This window comes from Panulirus ornatus, chromosome 14, assembly GCF_036320965.1.
Source record: "Panulirus ornatus isolate Po-2019 chromosome 14, ASM3632096v1, whole genome shotgun sequence".
Classification (NCBI taxonomy): domain Eukaryota; kingdom Metazoa; phylum Arthropoda; class Malacostraca; order Decapoda; family Palinuridae; genus Panulirus; species Panulirus ornatus.
In genome coordinates, this window is record NC_092237.1 from 53,789,372 (window position 1) to 53,810,764 (window position 21,393).

General features: G+C 42.9%; 1 protein-coding gene across 4 annotated transcripts in view; it reads right to left on the minus strand.

Moving 5' to 3' along the window:
- Positions 1-21,066, minus strand: part of LOC139753452 (uncharacterized) — a 32,684-nt gene extending 11,618 nt beyond the window's left edge. Inside the window, exon 1 of one of the 4 annotated variants that reach the window (XM_071669976.1) lies at positions 20,767-21,063. The gene's annotated coding sequence lies outside the window, so the exon portion shown is untranslated. Of the gene's footprint in view, positions 1-20,766 lie in introns of all 4 variants that reach the window. The other 3 variants (XM_071669977.1, XM_071669979.1, XM_071669978.1) reach the window with 3 other exon arrangements.
- Between the last annotated feature and the right edge of the window lie 327 nt (positions 21,067-21,393).

Genomic DNA, 21,393 nt, shown 5'->3' on the forward strand with positions numbered 1-21,393 from the left:
TCAGCTTGACTCAGCTGTAGCTATACAATAAGTTTACAGTAATAACATCACCATCATAGCTCAAAAGTGACACACGACAGAAAACGAAGACCAAACCTGTAAGGGAGGGCCCCTAAACTGGTTATGTAAGGAGTGGAAATTTATAGACCCGGGCTCGCTCCGCTTCGAAGGCTAGGCACGCAACCCCATGCAAGTGGGAATAATGTGCTAACGAACACTACCTCTGGAAGAGGACTGAGTCTGGGTCGATAGCGGTGGGACCTGTGGCAGACTGTGAAAGGTAGGTGAGAATGGTTGTAAAAATATCAATGTTTGAGGAGGAATCTCCCAAGATGGTGAGGACAAATAACGCCAGGAGAGAGAGAGAGAGAGAGAGAGAGAGAGAGAGAGAGAGAGAGAGAGAGAGAGAGAGAGAGAGAGAGAGAGAGAGAGAGAGAGAGAAACTCGTTTCACGGGTAATGAGAGTGGGTCGACGAGTAAGAGAGAGTGAAAGGGGTAAAGGGAAGGTGGAGCTAAGAAAGACATATTTCACTTTACAGTCACCGTTAAATCTGCGGCCTTACCTTCTCACCAATTCCTTGGCCTTCTCCAGCAATCAGGACGTAAACAAAGAGGTCTTGTTAAGGCTCCCAGCTGGCTGACTACCCTGAAAATCCCTACCTCCACCACTATCACTGTTACCATCACCCCAGATCACTCCAGCCCTCCCTATTGGCTACCGGGGTTCATTCTTAACTTTCCAGGAGGGATGTGTACATCACTATCTATCATTTATACGAACGCCATCACTTTCCACGGATCTGTGCACCATAACCTTTCACCTAGATGTACACTAACCATCTGCCACGGATGTGCACACTATCACATGAAAAGACCGTGCGCAACACCGTGTCGGGATGTGTATTGCATCGCTTGCCACGGACGCATACTCCACACCCTACTACGGACGCATATCGGTAGCACTTGCCACGGGCGTGAACACCGTCACCTGCCAGAATGGGTACCCCGCCGCCAGTGACGTTTGCACGTCTTCCCACGGACGTGTAAACTATAGCCCTTTAGGGAGAAGCAAACATTACATGATAACCCTTAAACAAAAGTTATTGATAGATGTTTGCACAACCTGCGTGGGATAATCAAGAGAGGCGAGGAAGGTGTTTCTACGGGGAGGAGGGAGCATTATATACTTCTATAGGGCCGGGGAGAGATCTAGTGCACAGATTAGACCAACAGCAGGAATAACTAGGTCAGAAAAGATGTGGTACAGAATCCTGCAGCACTGCTACTCCGTCCTGACCACTAACACGAAGCGACTGAAGATGGAGGAAAGGAGCCATGATACAGCAGGATATAGAGAACGAAATACTTTCATTTTAATATGATGATTATAATGATATACTAAAACCACATTATCAATTCTTATCTTCATTTTCTCTTGTTTCCTTCATCCGCAATGGTTTTGGTTTCAGGGACGTCATATATATATATATATATATATATATATATATATATATATATATATATATATATATTTTTTTTTTTTTTTTTTTTTTATACTTTGTCGCTGTCTCCCGCGTTTGCGAGGTAGCGCAAGGAAACAGACGAAAGAAATGGCCCAAACCCCCCCCCCCCATACACATGTACATACACACGTCCACACACGCAAATATACATACCTACACAGCTTTCCATGGTTTACCCCAGACGCTTCACATGCCTTGATTCAATCCACTGACAGCACGTCAACCCCTGTATACCACATCGCTCCAATTCACTCTATTCCTTGCCCTCCTTTCACCCTCCTGCATGTTCAGGCCCCGATCACACAAAATCTTTTTCACTCCATCTTTCCACCTCCAATTTGGTCTCCCTCTTCTCCTCGTTCCCTCCACCTCCGACACATATATCCTCTTGGTCAATCTTTCCTCACTCATTCTCTCCATGTGCCCAAACCATTTCAAAACACCCTCTTCTGCTCTCTCAACCACGCTCTTTTTATTTCCACACATCTCTCTTACCCTTACGTTACTTACTCGATCAAACCACCTCACACCACACATTGTCCTCAAACATCTCATTTCCAGCACATCCATCCTCCTGCGCACAACTCTATCCATAGCCCACGCCTCGCAACCATACAACATTGTTGGAACCACTATTCCTTCAAACATACCCATTTTTGCTTTCCGAGATAATGTTCTCGACTTCCACACATTTTTCAAGGCTCCCAAAATTTTCGCCCCCTCCCCCACCCTATGATCCACTTCCGCTTCCATGGTTCCATCCGCTGACAGATCCACTCCCAGATATCTAAAACACTTCACTTCCTCCAGTTTTTCTCCATTCAAACTCACCTCCCAATTGACTTGACCCTCAACCCTACTGTACCTAATAACCTTGCTCTTATTCACATTTACTCTTAACTTTCTTCTTCCACACACTTTACCAAACTCCGTCACCAGCTTCTGCAGTTTCTCACATGAATCAGCCACCAGCGCTGTATCATCAGCGAACAACAACTGACTCACTTCCCAAGCTCTCTCATCCCCAACAGACTTCATACTTGCCCCTCTTTCCAGGACTCTTGCATTTACCTCCCTAACAACCCCATCCATAAACAAATTAAACAACCATGGAGACATCACACACCCCTGCCGCAAACCTACATTCACTGAGAACCAATCACTTTCCTCTCTTCCTACACGTACACATGCCTTACATCCTCGATAAAAACTTTTCACTGCTTCTAACAACTTGCCTCCCACACCATATATTCTTAATACCTTCCACAGAGCATCTCTATCAACTCTATCATATGCCTTCTCCAGATCCATAAATGCTACATACAAATCCATTTGCTTTTCTAAGTATTTCTCACATACATTCTTCAAGGCAAACACCTGATCCACACATCCTCTACCACTTCTGAAACCGCACTGCTCTTCCCCAATCTGATGCTCTGTACATGCCTTCACCCTCTCAATCAATACCCTCCCATATAATTTACCAGGAATACTCAACAAACTTATACCTCTGTAATTTGAGCACTCACTCTTATCCCCTTTGCCTTTGTACAATGGCACTATGCACGCATTCCGCCAATCCTCAGGCACCTCACCATGAGTCATACATACATTAAATAACCTTACCAACCAGTCAACAATACAGTCACCCCCTTTTTTAATAAATTCCACTGCAATACCATCCAAACCTGCTGCCTTGCCGGCTTTCATCTTCCGCAAAGCTTTTACTACCTCTTCTCTGTTTACCAAATCATTTTCCCTAACCCTCTCACTTTGCACACCACCTCGTCCAAAACACCCTATATCTGCCACTCTGTCATCAGACACATTCAACAAACCTTCAAAATACTCATTCCATCTCCTTCTCACATCACCACTACTTGTTATCACCTCCCCATTTACGCCCTTCACTGAAGTTCCCATTTGCTCCCTTGTCTTACGCACCCTATTTACCTCCTTCCAGAACATCTTTTTATTCTCCCTAAAATTTACTGATAGTCTCTCACCCCAACTCTCATTTGCCCTTTTTTTCACCTCTTGCACCTTTCTCTTGACCTCCTGTCTCTTTCTTTTATACTTCTCCCACTCAATTGCATTTTTTCCCTGCAAAAATCGTCCAAATGCCTCTCTCTTCTCTTTCACTAATACTCTTACTTCTTCATCCCACCACTCACTACCCTTTCTAAACAGCCCACCTCCCACTCTTCTCATGCCACAAGCATCTTTTGCGCAATCCATCACTGATTCCCTAAATACATCCCATTCCTCCCCCACTCCCCTTACTTCCATTGTTCTCACCTTTTTCCATTCTGTACACAGTCTCTCCTGGTACTTCCCCACACAGGTCTCCTTCCCAAGCTCACTTACTCTCACCACCTTCTTCACCCCAACATTCACTCCTCTTTTCTGAAAACCCATACTAATCTTCACCTTAGCCTCCACAAGATAATGATCAGACATCCCTCCAGTTGCACCTCTCAGCACATTAACATCCATATATATATTGGGAGGTGAGTTTGAATGGAGAAAAACTGGAGGAAGTGAAGTGTTTTAGATATCTGGGAGTGGATCTGTCAGCGGATGGAACCATGGAAGCGGAAGTGGATCATAGGGTGGGGGAGGGGGCGAAAATTTTGGGAGCCTTGAAAAATGTGTGGAAGTCGAGAACATTATCCCGGAAAGCAGAAATGGGTATGTTTGAAGGAATAGTGGTTCCAACAATGTTGTATGGTTGCGAGGCGTGGGCTATGGATAGAGTTGTGCGCAGGAGGATGGATGTGCTGGAAATGAGATGTTTGAGGACAATGTGTGGTGTGAGGTGGTTTGATCGAGTAAGTAACGTAAGGGTAAGAGAGATGTGTGGAAATAAAAAGAGCGTGGTTGAGAGAGCAGAAGAGGGTGTTTTGAAATGGTTTGGGCACATGGAGAGAATGAGTGAGGAAAGATTGACCAAGAGGATATATGTGTCGGAGGTGGAGGGAACGAGGAGAAGAGGGAGACCAAATTGGAGGTGGAAAGATGGAGTGAAAAGGATTTTGTGTGATCGGGGCCTGAACATGCAGGAGGGTGAAAGGAGGGCAAGGAATAGAGTGAATTGGAGCGATGTGGTATACAGGGGTTGACGTGCTGTCAGTGGATTGAATCAAGGCATGTGAAGCGTCCGGGGTAAACCATGGAAAGCTGTGTAGGTATGTATATTTGCGTGTGTGGACGTGTGTATGTACATGTGTATGGGGGGGGTTGGGCCATTTCTTTCGTCTGTTTCCTTGCGCTACCTCGCAAACGCGGGAGACAGCGACGAGGTATAAAAGAAAAAAAAAAAAAAAAATATATATATATATATATATATATATATATATATATATATATATATATATATATATATATATATATATATATATATCAAGAAAACGCGTCGGTGGGTGGAACGTAAAATCAATAGGGTGCTGGTCAGGCGAGGGGAAACGATAGGCAGCCACCAAGGAGCCTGGATAAGATTACTAGTACCACATGGCAAGGATCCCACCACACTGTATGGGTTCATTTATATGTTGTAACCTCCATGGATGTGCCATACACTCCTGAACTGTGTTAAGCTAGGCTGTTATGCTTTATAAATGTTTCGTCCCGGCTAGGCTTTTGAAATGCTTCGTCCCTTTCACGTACTGCAAATTAGCTCCAAAAGTCACGCGTAGAAACATCTAAGGAACCAATACCAGACAATCGCGATACCAATTTCTATGGAAGATGTTCTTTGTCACAATTGTCTTCACTCGTAAATTGTCACCTTGCACCCTTTATTTGGTACCTCATTTGTGTGTTTACCGTATTATCTTAATTATAATTCTTCTTCTTCTTCTTATTATTATTATTATTATTATTAGTAGTAGTAGTAGTAGTAGTATCATCATTATCAACACTATAATTACTAGAATATTAAAACAAGGTGTGCGATTCCTAACGCGTTTGCATCGGGTGTGAGCTTTAACGCGCTTGGAAACAAGTCTTATTATTTTCAGTTAGTTTTAGGGAAACTTACTTGGGAATGAGAGCTTTTTGACGACCGGGACACTGCTGGTTATGACATTTTCCACATCTTTCTGCCGCATAGCTACCTCCCCCTCTAACCTCCGTCTAATTATTTTCCGCGTCCCTCCTTCAATAACGTCTTTCGCCTCCCTTCCAGCCTTTTGTTTCACTGTTTCCATTCCATCAACTATTCATACGCTGCCTCCTTTCTGCAGTTAAGTAATGAACCTCTTGATAAACAAAAGCGTACTTACGTGCGTGCGCACTTTTTTTTCTCCGCGAAACAATTAATTTTTTTTTTTTTACCGGTAATGAACTTTGAAGGGAGGCTTTGGGAAGGAACAGCTGGAGCTGAACAATTATCTACAAACCGCCTCACATTTAATACCTAATATATATATCTCTGCTTTAAAAATATACCCACTTATGTTACGTTAAAAGGATAAGTAAATATTATTTCATCACAATTGGCGAGGGTCGGAAATAGAACTAAATATAATGAACTGTATTTGTTCAAAATATATGATTACCTTAACACCTTTCGTAAGATGTTACGACCCTTGGATATGATGTATATTGGCCCAGTCTTAAGGGTCGTCAAATCCAAGGATCGTACCACCATGCTCAAGTGATTAATAATGTCAGTTAGCTGTGCAAGGCGCGAAATAAAACAAAGCTGGTCAACAGGGGTGTTCTCAAAAACAGAATAACCAGAGTGAAGCTGCCCCATGTGCATCTCTGTGCTACAAATCCTTCCTCCTTGTCGACGGTATGAGGTTGCAAGAGGAAGTATATAAAAGGTTTTGCTAAATATATCATCTTAGAGGTACCTTAATGATGACAATTCCCTTTCTGTTATTCTTATTCGGTTTTGAATATGGTTCCTTCTGTGCGCGTGTCTCTCTCACCTTCACTCCTCTCTCTCTCTCTCTCTCTCTCTCTCTCTCTCTCTCTCTCTCTCTCTCTCTCTCTCTCTCTCTCTCTCTCTCTCTCTCTCACACACACACACACACACACACACAATGATATAGCTTGCGACGTTGTCATATTCGCGTCCCTTTCATCAGTCAGACAAGAGGTCAGACGATGTGGCACAACTAGTCTGACCTGTAACGTTGACCCCGCGGCAGTGGCATGAATATTGTCATAAAATGTGTAGGTGACATGGACTGCTGAGGCAAAACTCTACAGGAATGATAAAAAAAATGTATACATAAATGAATATTTATAGTCTGGTGGAAGGATATACTGGACCTTGTGAAAAAAAAAATGGATGGGCGTGGGACATGAGGATGGAAGGGAAGATAAAGTTGGGGGAGGGACTGAAAGAGAGGAAAGTTGGTCAGTGAGAGGGCTGAGGGCGGTTAGGGCTGAAGTTGAGGGCAGAAGGAGTGGTAGGCAGGACCAGGGAAGCACCACAGACACCGGCCGCATGACTGTTCCACTTGGCCATGACGCCATCACAATTCAGAGTTAGAAACCATAGTTTCTACCTCTGCTTCGTGGGGAAACCTCTGTGCTACGCTAGAGGAAGTTGCCAGAGGCACCTCCCAACATCCAGTGACGTCAACAACAACAACTGTGCCCACCAAAGAAAGTTGCCAAAGGCACCTGTCAAGACGCAGCAACAAAAGGTCATACTATGGATAGAGCGGGACTTGATCCTCCACCAAGATACCCTGAAGAAACACATTCCTTTAGCTCGAGATTTTACTTCAGAAACTAAGTTTCTTCCAGGGCACAAAGCTCCCTCGGCGATGACATATCCTTCAGGCACGTGTTCCCCCTGAAACACATTTCTTCGCGAATAACATGTCCCTCCAGAAACATGCTTCTTGCGGGCACGTTCTTCAGTTAGGAACGTGTCCTTCAGAGTCGTCATTCAGGAGTATACTTCCCTCTTGGCAAGACGTTCATCTGGAGCGATTTGTTCTCTCATGAGTGACGTCACTTTCCCCATGAAGTACGATGTCCTTTTTTCTGATTCTGGAAGCAAGACCGACGACCCTCAGGAGCCTCACAGCTTCTGAGGCGTGAGAGACACGTCTTCGTCAGACGTGATTGTCTCATGATACATACGAAGTCCTTTATGCCAAAAACTTGTCCCTTTGCTGTCGTCATGTGACAAACGCCCGTGCCAGGCGGAGACATTGTGAATCTTAGAAAAAAAAAAAAAATAAAAAAACGGTCCCCTCGTAAGCTGGAGGTATCCTCTTTGCTGACCTAGTTTTTCTTAGTGATGCTTCGCCTAAGACACATTATCCCATGTAACACAGCATATACACAGTTTTTCTTCCCCAGTAGTGTTAACACCGAAGGCCTGATCAACAGAGTAGCTTGGGCAGTGTGCCAACGACACAGAAATCCTTCATGTTAGTACGAGGGGGAATGTCTTGATTCATTATGCAGGAAGCACATTATGCACCCATATTACTCTCCCGCGCACATAGTACCATACAAAGACATGTTAATTATACATACTGTATATTCATCAAGAGAAGGACACACATCCCTAATTTGTACACATATTACCCTCGGGTACACACATTAATTGTACACTCACACACACACACACACACACACACACTATGCATACATACCACTTCTGCAGTCAGGTAATACAGGGTCCGGTGCTAAGAGGGTATTTTAAGTTGACTGGTAGATAAGGATGGCTGAAACATAAGAGCTGGTTGGAATACGGTGATGACTTCGATACGTAAGGTGTCTTAAACTTGGGGCCAGTTCCAAGATGGGGCTACCTGGATTATGAGAGAGGGAGAAACATGGAGAAGAGTGATTCATGTGGTTAGTTAGGAGGTGAGGGGTCTGAGTAAGTCACGGGGGGGGGGGGGGGGGGGCTGTGCCATAAAACTTGGCTGGGTTATGGAGGTTAGCCGGGTCATGGGGCTGGTTGAGTCGTGGGGCTGGATGGATCTTGGTTATGGCTGTAGCATGAGTTTCTGTACCAATATAATGAATCTCGAAACATTTTTCAAAAACCGTGAAGAAAAAAAATGCTGGATAAGTGAATAGGATCACATAACTAAAAAAAATTGGCTGGAACGCGAAAACGAGGTAGAGAGAGAGAGAGAGAGAGAGAGAGAGAGAGAGAGAGAGAGAGAGAGAGAGAGAGAGAGAGAGAGAGAGAGAGAGAGAGAGAGAGAGACCGACTTTTTCAGTATTGTTCGTCCACCATCGAAGGTGCTGACCGGTTATGTAATAAAGTCATATGTTCTCCATTCTCTTCACGTCAGGCTAAGAGCACAACATTACTCTGTCGCGCCCTTTACCAGACTACAGTTTGAAACTCTAAACTGATACGTGTGCCACCATTTCTCTATTGTTAGATCCTTCTGTTTAAATATACAGTCGGGTCACTCCTTCCCTGTCGTGTGTTATTCATGAGAATCTTATATAATCTTACAGATGTTGAATGGGCATACCAGTCTGGCGGAGGTGGACTGGTTGATGAAGCACAGGTAACTGGATTCTGCTGAGGAAAGCCGAACACCAGTCACTGATATGGAAGAGCAAAGGGATAGGGATGGGAAGGGAAGGAGAAAAGACATGGTGTAGTTTGCGGAAGAAGGAGGAGGAGGAGGAGGGACTGCACCAGGGAAGAGACAAGGAGAGAAAGAGTTTGGAACTTGACAAATTCCAGCGTTCATTGTTAAACATCAGGGGAGTCAGACTGATGGTGATAAGTTATTCAACAGGGTACAATGCCCCTTGATGGTCGGTGTTATTCAGCTAATAGATAGATATATATATATATATATATATATATATATATATATATATATATATATATATATATATATATATATAGAGAGAGAGAGAGAGAGAGAGAGAGAGAGAGAGAGAATGGATGTGAGCGAATGCGGACTTTCTTCGTCTATTCCTGGCTCCCTGGCGCTACCTCGCTAACGTGGAAAACGGTGATCAGGTATGGGGGAGGGATATATATATACATATATATATATATATATATATATATATATATATATATATATATATATATATATATATATATATATATTCTTTTATACTAATCGCCATTTCCCGCATTAGCGAGGTAGCATTAAGAACAGAGGATGAGGACTGGGCCTTTGAGGGAATATCCTCACCTGGCCCCTTTCTCTGTTTCTTCTTTTGGAAAAAAAAAAAAAAAAAAAAAAAAGATTCCTGAGTGTATCGAACCACCACCCACAATGAAATATGATTTTGACACCTATATAACATCTTCAGCCTTTGAGATGCAGATCTGGTGACGGGGACATGGTCAAGCCTAACAGTTTCGTGTCTTAACAAGATTAAACTGGAGTATTAGAAACTTAACACCATGAAATAATAGAGCCTTAGGAAAACAGATACGAAGAAATTGCTTGTTTCACATTTGAATGTAACAAAGTGACTGATCCTCCACTTTGAGATACTGCACACGTCCAAAGGTCCGAAATAAGAGAGAAAATATGTTCAGAGCGAGAAAAAGAAAGATGTCTGTAGTCTGGAAGGGAGGGAAAGTGAGCTATGTAGAGTTAACATGGGTAAAGACTGGAGGAAGATCATTTATGAGGAGAAGAAAATGGGTAGGTGATGCTATATAACACACAAAGACACAACTGTTAACAGAATAAAAGGGAAAAGTCGTTCCATCATCGACGGCTACTGCAATGGAACAACTTAAAGAGACTATGCATCGAAGAACAAAGTGAAGCAAAAAAGCCAAAAGGAGCAAAGTTTGGACGGAAAGACTCGTGCCACACCTTACCAAATGCTCTTGGAGATAAAGAGAGCCGCAGGAAAAGATTGATCAAAATCCGTTAAAGGTACGAGCAGAGGAGGCGTCACATGGGAGAGATCATCCCTGGTGGACTTGACACCGTGAACACTGCAGGCGGTTGTATGGACGGAGGGAATGAGGTTCTAAGCGTTTAGGGAAAGAGCGAAGTAAAAGTTTCATCAATTTCGCAGACAGCAGAAATGAGAGCGATGAGAGCAGGAGTTGGAAAGGGTGATCATCATTATCATAGGACGACGACTTGCTGGGGGTCATCATCATTCATCTGAGGACGACGACTGGCTGGGGGTCATCATCATTCATCTGAGGACGACGACTTGCTGGGGGTCATCATCATTCATCTGAGGACGACGACTGGCTGGGGGTCATCATCATTCATCTGAGGACGACGACTGGCTGGGGGTCATCATCATTCATCTGAGGACGACGACTGGCTGGGGGTCATCATCATTCATCTGAGGACGACGACTGGCTGGGGGTCATCATCATTCATCTGAGGACGATGACCGGCTGGGGGTCATCATCATTCATCTGAGGACGACGACTGGCTGGGGGTCATCATCATTCATCTGAGGACGACGACTGGCTGGGGGTCATCATCATTCATCTGAGGACGATGACCGGCTAGGGGTCATCATCATTCATCTGAGGACGACGACTGGCTGGGGGTCATCATCATTCATCTGAGGACGATGACCGGCTGGGGGTCATCATCATTCATCTGAGGACGATGACCGGCCGGGGGTCATCATCATTCATCTGAGGACGACGACTGGCTGGGGGTCATCATCATTCATCTGAGGACGACGACTAGCTGGGGGTCATCATCATTCATCTGAGGACGCTACCCCACTAGTGATGACTGCAATTCATCAGGGGATGATGCTACCGGCTGATCGCTGTTATTCATCATCAGGGAGACGCTATCTGCTGGTGAAGAGCGCTATTCATCAGAAGACTGTCCCTGCTGGTGTCTCATTATTCATCAAGTGACGCTACTACAGATAATAATCAAACATTATGATCTCTCTCTCTCTCTCTCTCTCTCTCTCTCTCTCTCTCTCTCTCTCTCTCTCTGTCTCTCTCTCTCTCTCTCTCTCTCTCTTCTGCAGATCAAGACGGGGCAACCAATGCGCTTCACCCTGATACTTCCCAGACATTTAATTATAATATTCCATCAGAAAACGTCACCTCGCCACCTCTGGGAGCCATCACGGGAGGGCGCTCACGCGAACGTAAATATTTGGGCATGAATGAGGGACGTGTTGAAGCTGATGTTTGCCTTGATCAGGTCACGACGGAAACAGATGTGTAAAGTGTGTTTGTTGAGGAGAGGAACGCCGCGTTCGGGAAGCGACTGTGGGGAGATCCCTTTGTATAATCACCTGTTTGTAATTACCTGTGTGTACAGGGTGGGAGTTCTTCACTCGCTGGACCCTATCTCTTCAACTTTATCGTAAATCTTAAACATCTGTATGCCGTCCATTTTCACAATTTGGTCACCTAATTTCTTCAAATCATCTACTCGTCTCACACCAAAAAAAAAGTACATCTTTACATCTTTTCGAACAAGTTTCTTCATTAATCTTATGATGTAGCGCCTGACTGTCCCATCCTTGCATCTTTCGAAGAACTTTTCATTGCTGATGTCATTAAACCGGTTGAAAAAAATTGAAGTTAGAGATAAGCACAGCCCTTACTCTTCTTTCTTCCATGGTGGGTGAATTGAAGGCCTCTAGCCTTCCCTGTAACTCAGCTCTCTTATATTCTGATACCATCTTTGTTTCCATCCTCTGGTCCTTCTCTGTTGTTTGTGCTTCTCTAAGTGCGGAGACCAAACTTGGGAAGCATATTCTAGTTTTGGCCTAATACAGGATATGAACAGCTTTCTGAATCTTCTTATATCCATACTTTAATGCTCTTCCAATATTTGCCTGCAGACAGTTTGTCTTTTAATGTTCTTATATCCATTCTTGAATGTTCTTCCAATTTTTGCCTGCAGACAGTTTGTCTCTTTTAATGTTCTCCTTACGTGGGACTCTGGCGATAGGCAAGGGACGGTATCCTTCACACAACCAGATTCCTGCAGCTTATTTCCTTCTACATGATATTCATACTGAGGCCATCTGTTATTGTGTTCCAACCTCATTACTTGAACACTTGCTCGGGTTGTCATTCGAAATTACCTTTTATCAAACATACATCAAACCAAGGTTAGAATTTGTCTTGGTCTCCTTGTAGGGTAATGCAATTTTCGCCTTTTTGACTTTCCTCATTACCTTGACATCATCCAGCAATATTTTCTGGTTGGAATCCAATCCTGGCAAGTCATTCATAAAGATCAAGAAGAACAATGGTTCAAGGTCAAAACCCTGCGTTACGCCACTAGCAACTTCAATCCATTTCAAGAAGGTCCCGCTAAGACACATCCTTGGCTCCCTTCCATTAAGATAATCTAAACATCAAAGTCTCGCTATTATTTCAGCCTGAAAATATACCTTCTTTACGAACCTCCTGTGTAACACGGAGTCAAAAGCTTTTTGGGAGTTTAGATGCAGACAGTCCATCAAACTGTCTCTTTTGTATGAACAGAATTCCCTCTCTCGTAGAAATCTAAGAGGTTCGTTACACATGGGCTCCTTTCCCTGAAACCATGTTGTCTCTCACTTAAGTACTTCCTTATCGGTCAAGAGTCATTCATTTACTCTCTGATTATTTTTTCCTGAATCTGTAGTCTTATATACGTATGACGTTTGCCCCGTTCCACTCCCACGGCACATTTCAAGTGGTATGATTAGTCTATCAACACACATCTTTAGCACACATGGAGAACTTTCATCAGTATCGTAAGCCCTGATAAGGTCAAGACTTTATAGTAATCTGTTTGTCTTTTCTAGATATTTCATTGTTTTCTGTGTGTGTGTGTGTGTGTGTGTGTGTGTGTGTTTTGTCCATTTACTCTCGACCCACGAATTCATATGAATGGCTGTAAGCAGGCATGAAGATGGAAAATGCGTGACCTGTTTGACGAAGCGCGTGGAAGGACCTGCACATCAACGCGAGACTTAAGATTGTTTAATACTGCATCGTCCATGAAAGACGTACGCAAAGAAACGTACCATGGATTAATCAAAATCTACAGCAATAGAGGAGAGTAAAAATAGCTCTTGCAGTCACAACAACACAGTAAAATGACAGAGAAAGATCTCACAGCTTACACGGCACAATGAAACATGATCTCAGCAATATTGAAGTTCCAGAAGAATGGGATTCAGCGGTGTATCTCAGGTGTGTGTGTGTGTGTGTGTGTGTGTGTGTGGGTGGGTGTGTGTGTGGGGGGGGGGGGATAGAAGAGGATGGGGAGGGAGGCAGTGGCGCTACGCCAACACGTCCCCACCCTCACTCCTCCCAGCAAGGTATGAGTGGGCACCGAGTCCCCGTAGGCCCACTTGTCTCTAGAGTGGTTGCCACTAGTGGTAAATTTAGTGTCCTGTGTGAGGGGATAGGAGCTCTGTGTACCCGATTGTGACCGTCTCATTTCTTCTACAGTAAGAGAGGAACGTTGACTCTCATAGTCTGCCTGAGGAGGGGGGCAAAGGTGTGTGTGTGTGTGTGTGTGTGTGTGTGTGTGTGAGGCTGGTTAGGTGAGACCGTTTGTTATGGCTGATCGGGAGTGTGTTTAAAGAGAGTATGGTGGGAGTGTATGTGCCTGTGCTACACTCATTGCCGCAGGTTACCTAAATTCCTTTAGAAATGCACTAGGCTGTTTCTTCCCTGACTTTTTAATACTCCATAACTATATATATATATATATATATATATATATATATATATATATATATATATATATATATATATATATATATATATATATTCATTCATTTTTTCTGAATAATCATGAGTAATTGGGTTCAACACTCTCCTGTGATGTCATTCGAAAGCGAATTACGCAGCCCTGTGCAGCTGCCGCCCTCTATATTTAGCCAAACATAACACTTCACGTCTTGAGTACTGGTGCTGTTCACCAGCACCCTCCCGCGTAGCATTTGGTAACCCGTACACCATAGCCAGAAAACCTACCATGACCAGTCACTCGGCTCTAGCTAGCAACTCTATCATGATCAGTAACTTCACCATGGTCTTTTAACTCTTTTACCATGACCAGTAACTTCGCAGTGGTCTACAAATCTAACATGACACAGTAACTCTACCTTGGTCAATGACTCTACCATGTCCAATCACTTTTAACACAGTCAGTAACCCTCTATCATGGTCATTAACTCTACCATGATCATTAATGCTACCACGATCATTTACCTCTATCATGATTAAAGCCAGAAACGCTACCATAAGTAATAACTCTGCTATCGTAGTCGATTAACTGGAACACGTCTATGGTCAGTAGCTCCCACCATGGCAAGCCGACTCTCCGGCTTGTCATAAACCTACGTTACTATGTATGTTAACAACATCCGCGGAAACCCTTGTGTAGCGTCGACCTCCAATTTTAGGGGTAAATATTATGGATTAATCTTTCCCTTGACAGGTATTTCATAAACTCATTAGCATTTTCAAGGTCACGCACTGTAACATCCGTTCTTAAAGAAGTGTCTGATGAATAAGGGACTCATTCCTCTTTCGAATGATGGTGAGTAAGGGTGTGTGTGAATACGGGTGTAAATGTGGTTGTGTGTGAGTGTTTGGGTGGACGATTGTGATTATGTTTGTGCGTGGTAGATATCAAGCGTCGGTGAGTAGGGCTGAGATCTCAGTGACTGTCAGTGAAGTGCATGGGTGAGTGCGTTTGTCGAAGCGTGTGCCTGAGAGTGCGTGAGCACTGCCTACCTTAATGTGGCTATGTGTATTTTGGCAAGTATGTGTGTTACTATTTGTGTGTGTGACAGGTAGAGAGTTTTACACTCGTGTTGCCCTTTCTCAACCTTGTATGTACACAGTGTCTTAACCTTGTTTATACAAGCATATATACACACCGTATGTACTCATTCATCTGGGATTCGAACTTGGGCCATTTAAGTGGCAGGTCATAACGCTAACCACTACACTGTGTATAACTCTTTTCTGATTATCTACATTTGTCCGATAAGGGGAGGATTTTACAATTGTGGGTTCCCGTAGCTTGAAACCACCTCTCTTTTCGCACAGTTTTTTTTTTAAACTTTTGTATGAAATCTGTATTCACAGTTTTACCGTTCATGTTATCGGATAATCTACTATCAACGTACCTCCTTATAACTTACAAATTTCTAGTTTAATTTCATGTTACGCTCTCAAGCTGGTTTATCTTTTCTTCTTTCGAAAAGCTGTTCATTGCTGACATCACTGGTTTATTAAGGCAATGATCAAGTCAAACCTTACTTTTCTGTCTTCCTTGGTGGATAGATTTATGGCCTCTAACCTCTCAATATAACTGAGCTCATCTTGCTTCTGGTACCATCCTTGTTGCCCTTCTCTGAACCTCCTCCATTAGTTCTTTGTGCTTCTTTTAAGTAAGGTGACCAAACCCGAGAAACATATTCTAGGTTTGGACTAATATATGATGTGAAAAGTTTGCCGAATATTTCCATATAGTGCGGTATAATATATGGTAGGAGACAGTTCATTGTCTTTACAGTTCTTACGTGGGGCTTTGACGACAGGGTAGGTACAGTGTTCCATTTGGTGTATCTCTCAATCTTCAAGATATTAAGTGCAAATATTTGACCTACTAACAATGGTGCATCAAGCCCTTGCTCACTGACATGCTTGATATAAGAAATTTTCCTATACACTGTCTAAAAACTTGTCATTACTTTCTGTCTCCATGAGAATCTTAGTTCTCCCAGTCTCCTTGCAACTGAAAGGTCACGTCATTAGAACTTTACTAGTTTCACTGTTTCATGCATCACCCTGATTTTCTCCTCATGTATGCCTTCTTATCTTTATTCTGATTCATCAAATTTCGTGGGACCATAAATCATTAGCACCACTGTGCTTCCCTCTAAGTGCTGTTTCAATGAGCCATCTTCCAATCTTTCCCGAAATTCAAGAGCCATCTTCCAATCTTTCCCGAAATTTAAGAGGCTCTTCCTTATTAAGAGAGCCAATCTACCTTTCCCTCCTTGCCAGCATGTATCCCAGGGGACATACAAGATCAGGTATTATCTCTTTGGTATGTGTTGCCTCCACTACTACGACAATTTCTGGTGTGTGCATTCGCGTGTTTGTATATGTATTTACCATGTCCTTACTTTTATTCGGATATATACACTTCCAGTTTATACTAGGTACCCATTTATCGACCAGTCCCGAGGGGAAGATGGAAAGCTGGGGTTAGCTGTGGGCCTACTACCGCGCCCATGATTCGAACCCGGGCGGTCCCGCGCATGAATCAAGGTGAAAGTCCTTAACGACTACATCACGGAAGCCCGTGTGTATGTATGTGTGAGTAGGAAACTGTTCGTGAAGGGGAAGTGAATGAGCTGTCAGTGTGTCTGGTGCGTTTGTAAGTAAACAATGGATGTGGGTGAGAGTAAGTTTGTATGCGGGTGAGCGTGGGTGTGATGACTAACCCTACACATTACTTCTTAACGATTACCACTCCCTACTCCGCTCGCCAGCCTCGCCCACACTAACCAAATAAAATGGCATACCATTCACCTTCTTTTCCTTCCTCATCAGCAACACCGTCTTCTATTTTCAAGTTACATCTTCGGTATATACATTCAGTCACAAAAATACTCAAAGAAAAAAATCTGGTATCTAAAAGAGAGCCGTGTTCTCCAACATTCAAGGGATTTTACCCAATAATCAGTTCAGGTTTTCTTCTAACGTATCAGCTCTACAAGTATATGGTTGTGGGGTTGTCTTGTGCAGATATGATGAAAGGAGTAGTGCCGTCTCAGACTGTAGTGGATCTATAGGCCAAGTTTAGAAAGCGCCACAGCTGTAGATGTAAACAGGATCAAGGATTTCGTAATCTATATCATTACTTGTCCAGTGTAGTCGGGCGGTGCATACACAACAGATCTGTAGTCAAACTGGGGCATGACGAAAACTATGTAATAAATAGATAGGCATAACATAACATCAACAAATGCATCTTAACGTGAGAATGCCCGCTACTCAGCTAAGTTACTTTGTGTTTTGCAGTTTAACAATTGATTCTGATTCTTTTAAAGCAAGGAAGAAGTCCGACTCAATCAGCCGGTTTAAACTCCGTTACGAAAATAACTTGGCTTACCTTAGTCAGAGCTCTAGAATGAATATACAGATGATTTCATACCACAGAGATAAAACAGCGAACACCCGTGTTTAGAAAATGGCCCGTAACTGTCAGCGAATATCTGTGAATATCCATTCCCATCGTGAAGTGCTCATCCTGGTTCCTCAAAGGGAGACCCGATCCACCACGGCCTGACTGATGTAAATAAACTCCCCCGCTGGCATGATATTCCTAGCTATTGAGCGGTATCGTCCAACACACTCAAATTGCAACGCAAGCAGACTCGTCTTTGCATCAACGACGTCACAATGACAGATCCAACTGAAAACGTATTTGCTCCCCTGTGCCACTAAAGCTTAATTTATACGATTACGTCAAATATATTCGTGACTGAATCTAAGCCTTTCCGGTGCACACGGGAGAAAAATGTCAGGAAAAAATATCCATCTTGCTCTATATGTAAAGAACGTATAAGAATTAATGCATCCTATCTATAGCAAACCCCCACGATGGCCAATATTCATAGCCTGGGGAGAGAGCTTCGTCTCAACATCAGTCACTAGCTTATCATTTTGACAAAATCCATCAAATCGCTCGATTATTAACTACGCTTTAACTCAGATTTCATGGAAAATATTCCAGGGTACTTTCAAGAACATATATTTGCCAGTGAATATTATCAGCCATATGTCGCTATGATGTGAACAATTACATATATAAAATCAGGCCTCCTGGTTATCAAATTACCTAACGTAAAATGTTACTGGATTATGGGCACGTGCCTGAGTGTTTCCACGTGGGTGTATTGAATGAGGTTGCTGGGATATTTAAGCATTCATTCAAACTTGTTTTGACTGGACATGGTCACACATCATAACTATTTGTCTGCCGAGACTGGCAGGTTATAAACACACGGGTGTGGTAGTAAGGCTTTGGCACCACATCTGGCCGACCGGGTGATAGATTCCTTCCGCAAGTCACTTGTCCTTACCACCCACACCCTCCGTTCTGCCTCATCAAGGACTCGCTGTGGGTCCGTAATGTTCGATTCACGAGTACTGGCGAGAGTCGGGGTGACGTGATATGTTAACGGAACTACCTGACCTACTATCGTGTCTTGACCTGGTTATCCTATCACAATCTCTCTCCTTCTTTGGGAAATGGCTGATCTTGCACTGAACCTCCGCCATCCCTTCTGTGAGGATTTTAGCCCGGTTCATGATACAGATGGCCCTTATGTGCTTGGCATACGCCTCCTCCCGTGCTTATGGAGTTGTATCGCAAAAAATTCTTACTAGTTTATCTTGTAACCCTGTCATTCTTACTATGAAGAAACTAACAAATTTCTAACATTCAGAATTTCTAGCAAGTTTCCTGCTAGGTCCACCCTGCCTGATGGAATATTTTGGACCACCTTCCACTCTGAGCTTGGCCGTATCATGGAAATCCCTTTAAACCCATCTGGGAGCATACTTTCCATCATTCTCTGATATTTTGCGACTCCTTTTAGTTATTGGACAACAACAAAACCTCTTTGATTAATCGTGGTTAATGTTCTCTCTGATACACAATTCAGCCTTCTACATTATTTTCTTTAACCTATTCCACCGAGTCTAAGACCCATTTCAGTAGGCTTAATGCACTCCACTGTACTTCATTTTACGCTGCCTATATTCATTTCGTTGTCCACAGAGCTACACTGTACGGACCTATTTCACTCTACGTTCTCCACTGAGCTTAAATCAACATCGACTTTGGTTGTACTCCACTATAGCTCCAACGTGCTCTAGCACTCATCCCGAGGCTCAAACAAGAATCAATACATTATTTGGTCCTGGAAATCAACGCGCGTTGTTTCCGACGAGTACCTAGTGCACACGTTTTCATGGTCTTTCTACTGTGGTCTTTCTACTGTGTTCAATTAACTTTGCCCATCTAATCCCCGTAATAAGTTTACCTCTAGACAGTTATCTTGCTCATGATAAGTTTTTAATAAATATAGTTACTGTACTTTTATCTTACTTATATTGTTAGTGTATGTCTGTAATCAGTTGACCGTATATCCTGCCCCCCCCCCTCTCCATATTACTTTTAAAAGGAGTTCACATCAGCAGTAATTTTCTTCCATATTCAAAATTCTTTAACTCCAAAAAGTAGCCTCAAATGAATTACAAATATCGAATTTTCAAAAAATTTCGTCCATTTGCGTATTCATTTTATGTAGTAGGACATTACATACACAATCTTCTATGTTTCCGATTCAACTCTCTCTCTTCCTATTGTAGGACAATACTCAGAAACGGCATACATAAATTTCTCGTACAACTTGTAAATATATGGTAAGACTTTAGGATAAAAAATACATGAACTGTTCTGCTATTTGAAATGGCAACTGGCCCATTAAATACCAACTAAACTGATATAATAAGATGGCTAAGCCAAGGTCATCGTTCACATTGAAAAAATAAAACAATGAGTAGTGCTTGTTCAAAGTTGGGAGGCACTGATAACACACTACCTAATACGCGAACGATGGTGCCTACATTTTGCTGCCTTGGTGAAAGTTGAAAATAATACTCATTAAAACCATTCAAAGATCTAACCATACTTACAAACCTCACCTGACCTACTCTGGTATAGCCAGCCTATTCAGCTTCTTCAGAAAGCACTCTAAGTAACATCTTAATTTTCGCTACGCTTCGGACAATCTTGTTAAATATGGACGAAATTACCCATTCGGAGAGGGCTGGGATCACTCTCTGGTACTTGTATTGGTACTGCTTGTTTCTGGGGATTCCATAAATGTAGTTATGAGAAGAGTATGCAAAACGAGAGAGCCGAAGGAAGCACTAATTAACATGTATTACCAGATATGGTATACCACTGTCACATGCTCGAATAAGTATTCCGCATGGTCCCTGGATGTACCGAAAGGAATGGAAGAAACAAAATTATCGAGATGTGACTCGGCAGTGATTCTGTAGCACTATGAAAAGCTGGATGACTCAATTGTTTGCAGTTGCGAGGGAGCGTGGTCATCAAATAGGAGCGTGCTCGGCTGGGGTAGGGACAATTTAGGAAAGTACATTACAGGACAAAATTGTAAGAGTAAGGTTAGCAAAGCCGACAGGATGACATATTCAACACGGGGTAAACATTAAAACACCAAGATCACATGTTTTCGTACTTACCAATATGTTCGACGTACTTCATTTGCTTTCCCGTGACTTGAAAATGGCAGGGTTATGAACAGTATAGTTCACGAGAAAAAACTGCATCATAATCGTAGTCTTAAATGTTCATCTCAGTCCTCGAATCGAAATAACAAGTCTTACTTCCCACAAAAGAGCAATTAATCGAAGTAACTCAACTCCCAAACGCGTTGTACGATGATCACGCCCAATGCAACCACCACCCTCGCCGTCAGGCGGAAGACTGACGGCCGTGTTGCCATCGGCACGGAACACCTCGACTCCAGTTGTCATTCCCGTCGACCAGATGAAGTGAACGCCAATTGAAGCAACTGTCGGAGTATAGAAGGAACGCACATGAAAATATGATCTAAAAGAAATTCTTGTTCCAGAATGACTTTCACTGTCTTAAGATGTCCTTGGTCTTGGCGCATTAATGATATTCTATTAGCCCGCTCGTCACCAATGACAAAAGTGTGTTTTTGCAGGTCACAAGTCGTAGGTTAGATTTTTTTCAAATCTTTGATAAATTACATGAGTACACCGTATAATATCATACCTGTAATTTGAATAATTCATATTTTTATGTAATTTGGTAGTTTTCATATTTTTGTCGTAATTAAGCAT